At 42.1% G+C, this 9422-nt stretch overlaps 1 long non-coding RNA gene across 1 annotated transcript; it reads right to left on the reverse strand.

Annotated features, from left to right (window-relative positions):
- Positions 1–333: 333 nt before the first annotated feature.
- LOC139335676 (uncharacterized) lies at positions 334–1238 on the reverse strand. Its single transcript, XR_011602435.1, has 4 exons — positions 1173–1238; positions 642–700; positions 505–570; positions 334–380 (listed from the first exon to the last, which is right to left on the reverse strand). It is a non-coding gene; the product is annotated as an uncharacterized lncRNA (long non-coding RNA).
- Positions 1239–9422: the final 8184 nt, after the last annotated feature.

The following is a 9422-nucleotide window of genomic DNA, read 5'->3' on the forward strand; positions in this document are numbered from 1 at the left end:
AAAGACACAATACACACTTCATTTGGTCTTCTTTATTTCCTACAAATTTATTTCCTAAAATTAATTAACATAATTCACCTGTGACCATGCACCCACCTCTAATTTGTGCTCCAGTATTTAAATTTCTAGATCTGCCCTCCTCATCTGGCGCTCCAAGTATTGCATTTCTTTGGTGTTTTTTGGGGGGGGATTTTTTTCAGCAGCTAAATTTTATAAATCTCTTTTACTGGTAACTGGGAATACATAAGGAGGACATTAAATTATAGAGTCGCACATGAATTCCACAGAATGAACCTCTGGTGTTTACTCAACATCCATCTCACTGTGTCAGTCTGTGCTGTGGAAGATGAGGGACTCTCCTGCTGCTGCCCAGCCATGCCCTGTTAAAAAGGATAAGAATGTGTTAATGCTTCAGTGTAGGCTAAATGTCACACTCTATATTCCACCAGAATGTTAAGAAATGTAAATGGGAAGAGAACTATCAGTAACATATCAAGATGTTACCTCTATAGGCCTTTCTGGATCCCCCTCTGTAAAGGCAGCAGACACAGTTTCCTTGTGCTCTTCATCCTAGATGAGTGATATGTTTCAGTATACTTGAACTACCATTTGGCAAAATCTTTGGAGTATTGCCTACTTACAGTTACAAGGTCTGTTGTGGCGTGAGGGGGCTCCACCAGGCAGATAGCACCATCAGAATCTGTTGGGACAAAAGAAAAAAGACATGAAAGGGAAATAAATATTTTTATTAATAGGCTTAAAATAGATATATAGGCCTAGGCATATTACATTTTATAAAGGCACTTGTGTGTTGGGGGGTGAGCTCTGAAGATGAGCTCCCTCCAGGGATTCCCTCAGCCACTGGCCTTTCCTAAATTCTGGCTTAGGGCCAGCTCCTCTGCCTCCATTAGAGGTGGCAGTGCTGGGCCACCACCCGCTTTACGGTGCATCTACCTTCTTTCTGTTGGCTGAGCAGAAGTCTGTGTTAGTTTAAATAGGCTTAATTATTTAACAAAATATGATATAGATGAGAAGACATTCGTGTGTGTGTGAAAAGAGCATTATGTTGGGGATAAAACAACTGCACAGTCAAACAGCTACTTAATATTTACTTTACAATGTAAAACATGATCAAAGTGAGGTACCCCCATTAAATTATGCCGAGGTCTTACCTGTTTGAACAATGTTTTTATATTTCATCTTAAGCTGCTGCCAAGTGCACTTCTCCCCTGCGGGATTGCACCTACATGAAATACATGAATGAACTACCATTCAAGCAGTTTTCCCCTGTAATATTATTGTGATTGCAAAGGACTGCAATGTTCTCCCATGCCGTCTCCCTCTCTTTTGCAGCTGCAGCGGTGTTGCTCTTTTTTCTAAAAACATGTTCAAATTCGCCGTATGAGCGCATTAAGATTTCCAGTTCTAGTGGGGTAAAAAACGCAGCCCTCCTCTTCGCCATTGCCATGGTGACTCGTCAAATTGGGGCTCCATTGATGTTGTCTCTTTATAGTCGTGGTGCACGTGCTTAACTCTGAGTTATTCTACTCTGAGTTGATTGAACTAACTCAAATCACCTGTTCTGAAACCGGAAACTCAGAGTTTCCTATCTCAGGCTAGATCAACTCAGGGTTCAGGATTAGACTTGGAGTTTCTCCCTGAACTCTGATTGACTTACTCTGAGATGGGAAACTCTGAGTATCCGAGTTAGTTACTCAGAGTTGGTTGATCTGAGTTAGTTCAACCAACTCTGAGTATGTTAACCTTGAGTTGTGCAAGTGCACAACCACTAAAAAAAGCCATCATCAATGGAGCCCTGATACCACGAGTCACCATGACAACTGAAAAGAAAAAAAGATCAAGTTATTTTACCTCGATGGAGTTGGAGGTCTTATTGCAAGCCTATGGGGAGTATGAGCACATATCGCCGTAAATATATCACCACTGCAGCAGCAAGGGAGAGAAAAACGGCATGGGAGAAAATTGCTACCAGACACAATGCGTAAGTTTGAATGTACTATTCCATTGACTTAACATTTAACTGTACTTAAGAACGTAGCATACAGTTATGAATATAAGTAGGAATAAAATCTGATTTTCATTTAGGTGCAATCCAACAGGGGAGAAAGAAGCAGCTAAAAATGAAATATAAAAACAAAAACGTTCGGCATATTTTGCTAGGCTATGATTGCACCTCACTTTGATGTACCTCATTTTAATTTTATTTTTTAATTGACTTAGGCTATTAAACAAAGTAAATATTAATTCAGTGGCTACTTCAAGCAGTAATTTAAACCCCTAACAAAATGTTGTTTTAACAGGTCATCTCACTTAATACCCCATTTAGTAGATTAACACTTGATACAATGTTTACACATTTTTATTTTATACGTATTGAAGTCATTTAAAATGTGTGACAATGTGTCCACAAACACTCAATAAAATACTAATTAAAAAAAAAGATTAACATTTGAGTTCTGCTCAGCCAACAAAAAGAAGGCAGAGGCCTGAAAAACGGGTGGAGGGCCACCTCATCCACCTCTGACAGAGGCTGAGGAGCTGGCCCTCAGCCAAAACCGTGACCAACCAGTGGCTGAAGGCATCCCCAGGGGAAACTCATCTGAGCCTGTCATCCCCCAGGACACAATACATCAGATGCAAGTATACACTTGTGTCTTTTTAAAAAATAAAATGTATATTATATATAAAATTTCTAATATGTAAAACTATATAAAATCTCCACCCCCCCAACAGTTGTGGATGGTGTCATCTGGCTCGTTCAGCCTCCTACTCCTGAAACAATTGAACACCCTGCAGCTGTAAGTATTCCATACTCAGATCTTGCCTCAGATGGTAGTTCAAAGTATTCTGAAACAATATCTTTTCCTGCATCACAGGAGGATGATGATGATGACGAAATACTGTCTGCTACCACAGGGAGCAATCCAGAGAGCCTTACTGAAGTGTGTACTAACATTATGTATAGCTACTTGCAGTGCTCTACTCATTCACATTCCTTTACATTCTTGAGTGGAATTTGGAGTTTGACATGTACACTGATGTGATGAGCATAGATAATGGACAAACAACTAGCACATTCTTATCCTTCAACAGAACATGGCTGGGCATCACCAGGAGGAGGGTCCATTAATTTCCACAGCGCAGCTTGAAACAGTGAGATTTTCAGTCAATATCATGTTGAATCTGTTTGTAGAACTCTATGGGCTCTATTTTCGATTCCTGGGCAATTGGATTTGGTAAACTGGTGGAGTCATGCGCCCAAGTCACCAATACCTCACAGGCAGGTTTCCACAGTGTCTGGCATTTCACTGCGATCAATAATTCGCAACAGCCACGATTCAATGCAACTGAGTCAGCACATACAGTCAGACCTAAATTTCTATATTTTGATCAGTATCTCATCTTACTACATTGCAAGCGCGTTCGGCACGTGTAATGGTCACTTACCCTGACCAAATGTACACAGGCCTTCTCCCCTCCCTCCTTCCGAGTTGCGCCGCTGGGTGGGACTGAGATGAGAAGGGGGAGTAGATGCACCGGCAGCGCAGTGCACGAAAATACCAACAACTGCGCCGCCACAGCCCATCGGCGAAGCGGACCTGACTTTGCGCCACGCCTGCGCCATGCTGGTGGCGGAATCAGAAATAGAGCCCTAGGATTTAAATGTTGTCCATATGTTTCCCAGTTACCAGTGAAAGAGTTTTATCCACCTCATGAAGGGTATAGAGAAAAGTGAAAAGGAAATGGTCTATCTGGATCGCCAGATTAGAAAAACAGACCTTGAAATTCCATTACTGGGATGCCAGTTGACGTGGGGACACTTCACAGCTGAAATATGTTAATGGATGGAACTATATTACAAATCCTAACTGCTGCTTTTGTACTTTTAGGGAATAAAGAAGACCAAATCACATGTGAATTTGTCTTTATTTGACTGTTTTAATCAAAAGTAATTCCTGCTGATTAGGTCCCTTACAGCCCTTCCATCCTGCATGCATGCAGGGTGGATGGGATAGTCATCCTCAGGGTCATTAATTTGTATGCCAGGGTGTTGCTCTCCTCTAATAGTTGCAATATTATGGAGAACAACACATGCCACAATGATGTCACATGCCCTCTCTGGGGTGACCCTGAGCTTACGCAGGCACTGGAACCGGGATTTGAGTATGTCTATGACCATCTCAACCTGGGCTCCAGTCCTGCAGTGGGCCACATTAACACATTGTTGAGGCCCTGGCTCAGGGTCAGGGTAAGGGGTCAACAGAGTGGGCTGGCATGGATAGCCTCGATCCCCCAGTAGGTAGCCATCAAACACTCCTGTAATTATAGAGGACACATTTGAGTACATTAAAAAGGGAGACAAAGAACATTTGTACAAAGTTTTAGCTTCCTTACCGCGTGCTAATCTGTTGCTCAGACTACACTCCCAGTAGATCTGGGAGTCATGTACAGAACCAGGCCACTTGGCTTCTACATTTGTAATGATGTAGGCTGCATCACATATGATCTTCACAGTGCAGAGAATGACATGAGTTACAGTGTATTGTAATGTATACATTTTTATAATCATTTTTAAGATGGTAGGTCATAAACCTGGACACTGATGCTGTGAAAGGATTTTCTATTCACATAGTCCCCTTCGTTTTCTGCAGGCGCAGTAACAGGAATTTGTGTCCAATCTATGCATTCTATCACATTTGGAAAGTCCTGCAAAATGACAGTTAATTAAGCTAGTGAACCCACTCTGAGGTCACAGCAGAATGTATATCATAATTTAAAATAATAGAAATGATTTCTACATCAGTCACCAGTCACTACCATCATTGGTAACAGGCGTTTCAGTGCGAAGGTTACTTTCCTCACAGCTCTACACACTGTTGCCTTTCTGAAGTGCTCTGCATCCAAATGTTGTACAAAAAACTACCGTTTGCAAAAAAACGTAGCACTATGCATAAAATTTGCTGTGATGTGAGCGCATGTCTGCGGCGTGTGAGGTTGGTGATGTATGACCGGAGAATGGTATCGAGATAAATTATACCGTTCAAAAAGCGTTAGCATTCAAACAGATATTCCTCTGGAAATGACAGGGATATGGGTCAAAAGATTCTCTCGCGACATAAAGCATTTTGAATCAGTTGGGCTTCGCTAACAATCGGATTGGGAATAAATGGGCAATCCATGTCTAACAGCTTTCTTCATGTGGGAGGAGATAGGTTGAAACTCAGGGTTTCTTATAGTAAACCTGCCAGCGAGCAGGTTATGTTCACAGAGTCTGTTACCATGGTGACTGACTCAGATTTTCAGTTACCTCTCTTTCTGGAACAGATAACTCTGAGTTTCCCTCATCTCAGGGTTAACTTACTCTGAGTTTTCACATAACCTGCTTACTGGAATACCCCCCAGATCCTGAGCAGATCCTTGTGGTTGAGGTCGACACCTCGGATTCAGGGGTTAGGGCCGTCCTCTCCCAGCACCTGCCTGTGGAAAAAAATGACATCCATGTGCCTTCTTCTCCCACCGACTCTCACCTGCACACCTGTTTTTTTGCCTGCCTGTGCTGCATTTTTCCCTGACTGTGATTTTTAGTTAATTTGAGTTATTTTTTTGGTTATTTTATTTTATTTTTTTTTAATCAATAAACTGTGTTAAAACTCTCTCTGCATTCTGGGTCGTTGCCTCCCTCGCATCCATAACATAAAGTTTCTTTTGTTGCAACATTACGTTTGTTACGTACATTTTGTTATGTTAGAAAATTGTAAATTTCAAACTGATTCTGAGTATAAAATTAAACAAGCATGATTATATGATCATGGTACCAGACATTTTTAAAATAACGTTTAATAAAACTTTTTCTTTTTTTTTAATGGCATAATTTGTCATCAGAAGTCTTCAGTGAATGAAGGAGAAGTTGGAGTTGGAGAAGGAGGAGTTAAAATCTTAAGAAAAAATAAAGGTATTTTGCTGACAAAATATGAAAAATAGAAAAGAAAAAGATTAAAATTGATACAATTAACATAGGACCTCATGTTAGCATTAGCCGCTGTTAGCATTGTGGCTAATGCTAACATTAGCATGTCAAATAACACATTAAAAAGCTCTCAAACACCATTAAAAAGCATTTAAGAATCATTTTACCATAGGTTAGCATGTTAGCATTAGCATGCTCGCCCCGAGCCCTGTGACCAGGGCTCAGTGCGATTGCTCAGTGCGAACCTCACATTCACATGTGTATTATTGAACAAATAGTCTTCTAGATTCAAGAAATGTGTCAAATCACTGTTGCGCCCCTGAATCACAGCTGCAACACAAGCATGAACAGACCCCTGCAGGAGAGCAGATCTTTTGTGAGAGATGTGCAAACAGGAAAAACACATCTGATAAAACAACAAAACAAAAACAATCATAAGGTAAACTAACACTCTCTCTCTCTCTCTCTCTCTCTCTCTCTCTCTCTCTCTCTCTCACACACACACACACACACATAAATATATGTACTAGTCGCACCTCTGTGGTTATGTTGGAGAAAGTAACGCAAGAGCAGTGTAATTAGTAATGCATTACTCCACACAGATGGTAATGTTATACGCAAACATTACTTATTATTACTTATTTTAAAAAGGCAGTAACTACACATAATACCACAATGGGTCATTAGTCTCACAAATCCTTCATCACATAAGTACAAATGAATAAAATAAAATAAATAAATAAAAAATAGTATTTGACACATGGATAAGCATAGATAATTTGGATATGTGAGAAAATAAAGAGGCCACTCTATGGAGCATTAAAAAAAAGATTCCTGCAGTAAACTATTTCAGATTTTGTGATAGATACGAGTTTTGTTTTGCATCATCCTATTAATACCATCTGAACTGTTCCAGTCATGATAACACATATCAAATGATCACATGCCAGTTTTGTACGTAGAGAAACAGCAGATAATTAACATAATCTGAATTCAGTGCTCAGACTGTAGCAGATTTTTCAACCTGGGTCTTTCACCCTGTTTACAAGTGGCATTAACATTAACAACAGGTGTAAAGTGCAATCTAAAAGTTGACTTTTCTAGCCTTCTTTGATGCAAAATCATCAATTACATCATCATACGAAATCTGTTGTGCAACTGTATGATTGATGCTGATGATGGCAAGTCCAGAGAGCTGCTCCTGTGACATAGTGGACCTCAAGTAAGTTTTAATAAGCTTCAGCTTGGAAAAACTCCTCTCTGCTTATAGAAACCTGCATACCTCTATCTTTTGCCCGTTTCTCCTCTTCTTCTTTTTCTGAACTTTGCACCTGATGGCTTCTTTGGTCTTTTACTTTGATCCATGATGAAGATGAAGACTCAACATCATTACCTTTTGCATTACCTTTTGCCAACACCGTCTGTCCGCCCGTCAAACAACCAGAGACACGTGATGTAAACAAATTTCTTAGATGCATGCAGAGTTTTTTTTTTTGTTTGTTTGGGTTTTTTTTACATTTTTCACATAACCCAATTAATTACATGTAGGTATATGGGTCTATATTAATTTTATTAATGAAGCAGTTTGTGTTGTGTGGCCTGGTATCATCAGCCTATCCCTTGCCCCCCTCCCCCTTGCAGTCGCAAGTTGATCCCCCCCCCCCCCCCCCCCTTGCCTCTTCTGACAGGCGACACACACAACCTGTATGACTCTCAGCAGCAAGTTAACTAGAAAACTGGCACATTTTGTCTTTTTTTTTTTTTAAAGGTGCCAGGCGCATTGGCAATGTCGCCCACATTGCCCATAGCAAAAACCGGCCCTGGACAGAAGCTGGAAAAGTATTTGATGATGCAGATCCACATGGATTGACAATGGTGTAATGTGTTTTTCACTACAATAACAGTGTTATGGCCTGGTTTCTGGTATCTGCTCTGATTATGCTTTTGTGTTTCTCCAGGGCTGGCACGTGGCAGGGGCGGGGCTGATCTCACCTGAGGCTGAACAGCGACCAGACGCACCTTTGATTATGATTCATCCCAGTGTGTTGCCACAGGTGATAGTCTCTGGTCCCTGCCACGCGTCTCCCGCTGTTGTGTATGTTCTGAGTTACCCTTGAGATTTCTGAGTTTTGATTGCCTGAGTGCCTGTCTCCCTTTAACGGTGATTTTTCGTTTCCAGCTGTGCTGTCGAGTTTCTCCAGTACGTTTGCTTTTGACTGCCTGAGTGCCTTTTTCCCTTAGCAGTGACTTTTCGTTCCAGCCGTGCAGTTGAGCGATTCTCCAGTACGTTTTTGTTTTTGTCAGCCTGTGTGCTTTTCCCGTTAACGGAGATTTGTGTTTTTTCACAGAGCTGTTGAGTTTTCCCTCCAGCTGAGACTGTCTCCTCAGTAGAGCAACGGATTTCAGCCACTGAGAGTTTTTTGTTATTACTGACTGTGAAATAAACTGTTTAACTCTTGGTCATTCCGCATCTGGGTCCTGCGTCTTTGATCTCACGTCATAGAATCCTCTGGCCAGATGGACCCAGCGGAGTCGGATTGAATGAGACAAGTCCTCTCCAGTCAGGGCGTCTTGCTCAGGCAGCACAAGTCTACACTCTGTCAAGTCATGGAACATCTCCAGCAGTTAACCAGCAGCGTGACGCAGATGGGGGGCCAGCTGGCCGACATAAGAGACCGGCTCACTTCTTCGCCGTTGCCCGCTGACCCTCCGCACTCACCACCAGCTGCCGAGCCTCCAGCAAACCCGCCAACCGTGTCCAGGGAACCATATATCCCTATTCCAGCTCGTTATTCGGGCGATCTTGGCACCTGTGCACAATTCCTTCACCAGTGCTCCCTAGTTTTTAGTCAACAGCCCACCACTTACACTTCTTCTCAATCGAAGATAGCGTTCATTATGAGTTTATTGTCCAGGGAAGCAGCAGCCTGGTCCCTCGCCATATCCAGCCAGAACACACTCTCTTCACGGAAGAGATGAAAAGGGTTTTTGATCATCCTGTTAAAGGCAGGGAGGCACTAAGCAGGCTCCTATATTTACGGCAGGGAAGCCAGTCGGTTTCAGTTTATGCAGTAAATTTTCGCATCCTGGCAGCAGGGAGCGGCTGGGGGGATCAGGCGCTTAAAATGATTTTTTCTAAGGGCTTAGCTGGGGAAATTAAGGATGAACTAGCGGTAAGAGACGAATGTAGCTCTTTAAATGGACTAATCGAACTAGCTACTAACTACGAACAGGATTTGGGAAAGACACAGAGAAGGAGCTGACCGACAGAGACCTCGTTCTCGTTCAGAAGCGACACCACAGACCTCCTCCTCTCTCTCCGCCACCCCTGATGTTCGACCCAGCACTTCAGAGGAACCCATGCAGCTGGGGCGAGCACGTCTGACGCCTGCAGAATGACAGCAACGCTTCCGAGATCATCTGTGCCTCTACT

The sequence above is a fragment of the Chaetodon trifascialis genome, chromosome 8 (assembly GCF_039877785.1).
Source record: "Chaetodon trifascialis isolate fChaTrf1 chromosome 8, fChaTrf1.hap1, whole genome shotgun sequence".
NCBI classification, from domain to species: domain Eukaryota; kingdom Metazoa; phylum Chordata; class Actinopteri; order Chaetodontiformes; family Chaetodontidae; genus Chaetodon; species Chaetodon trifascialis.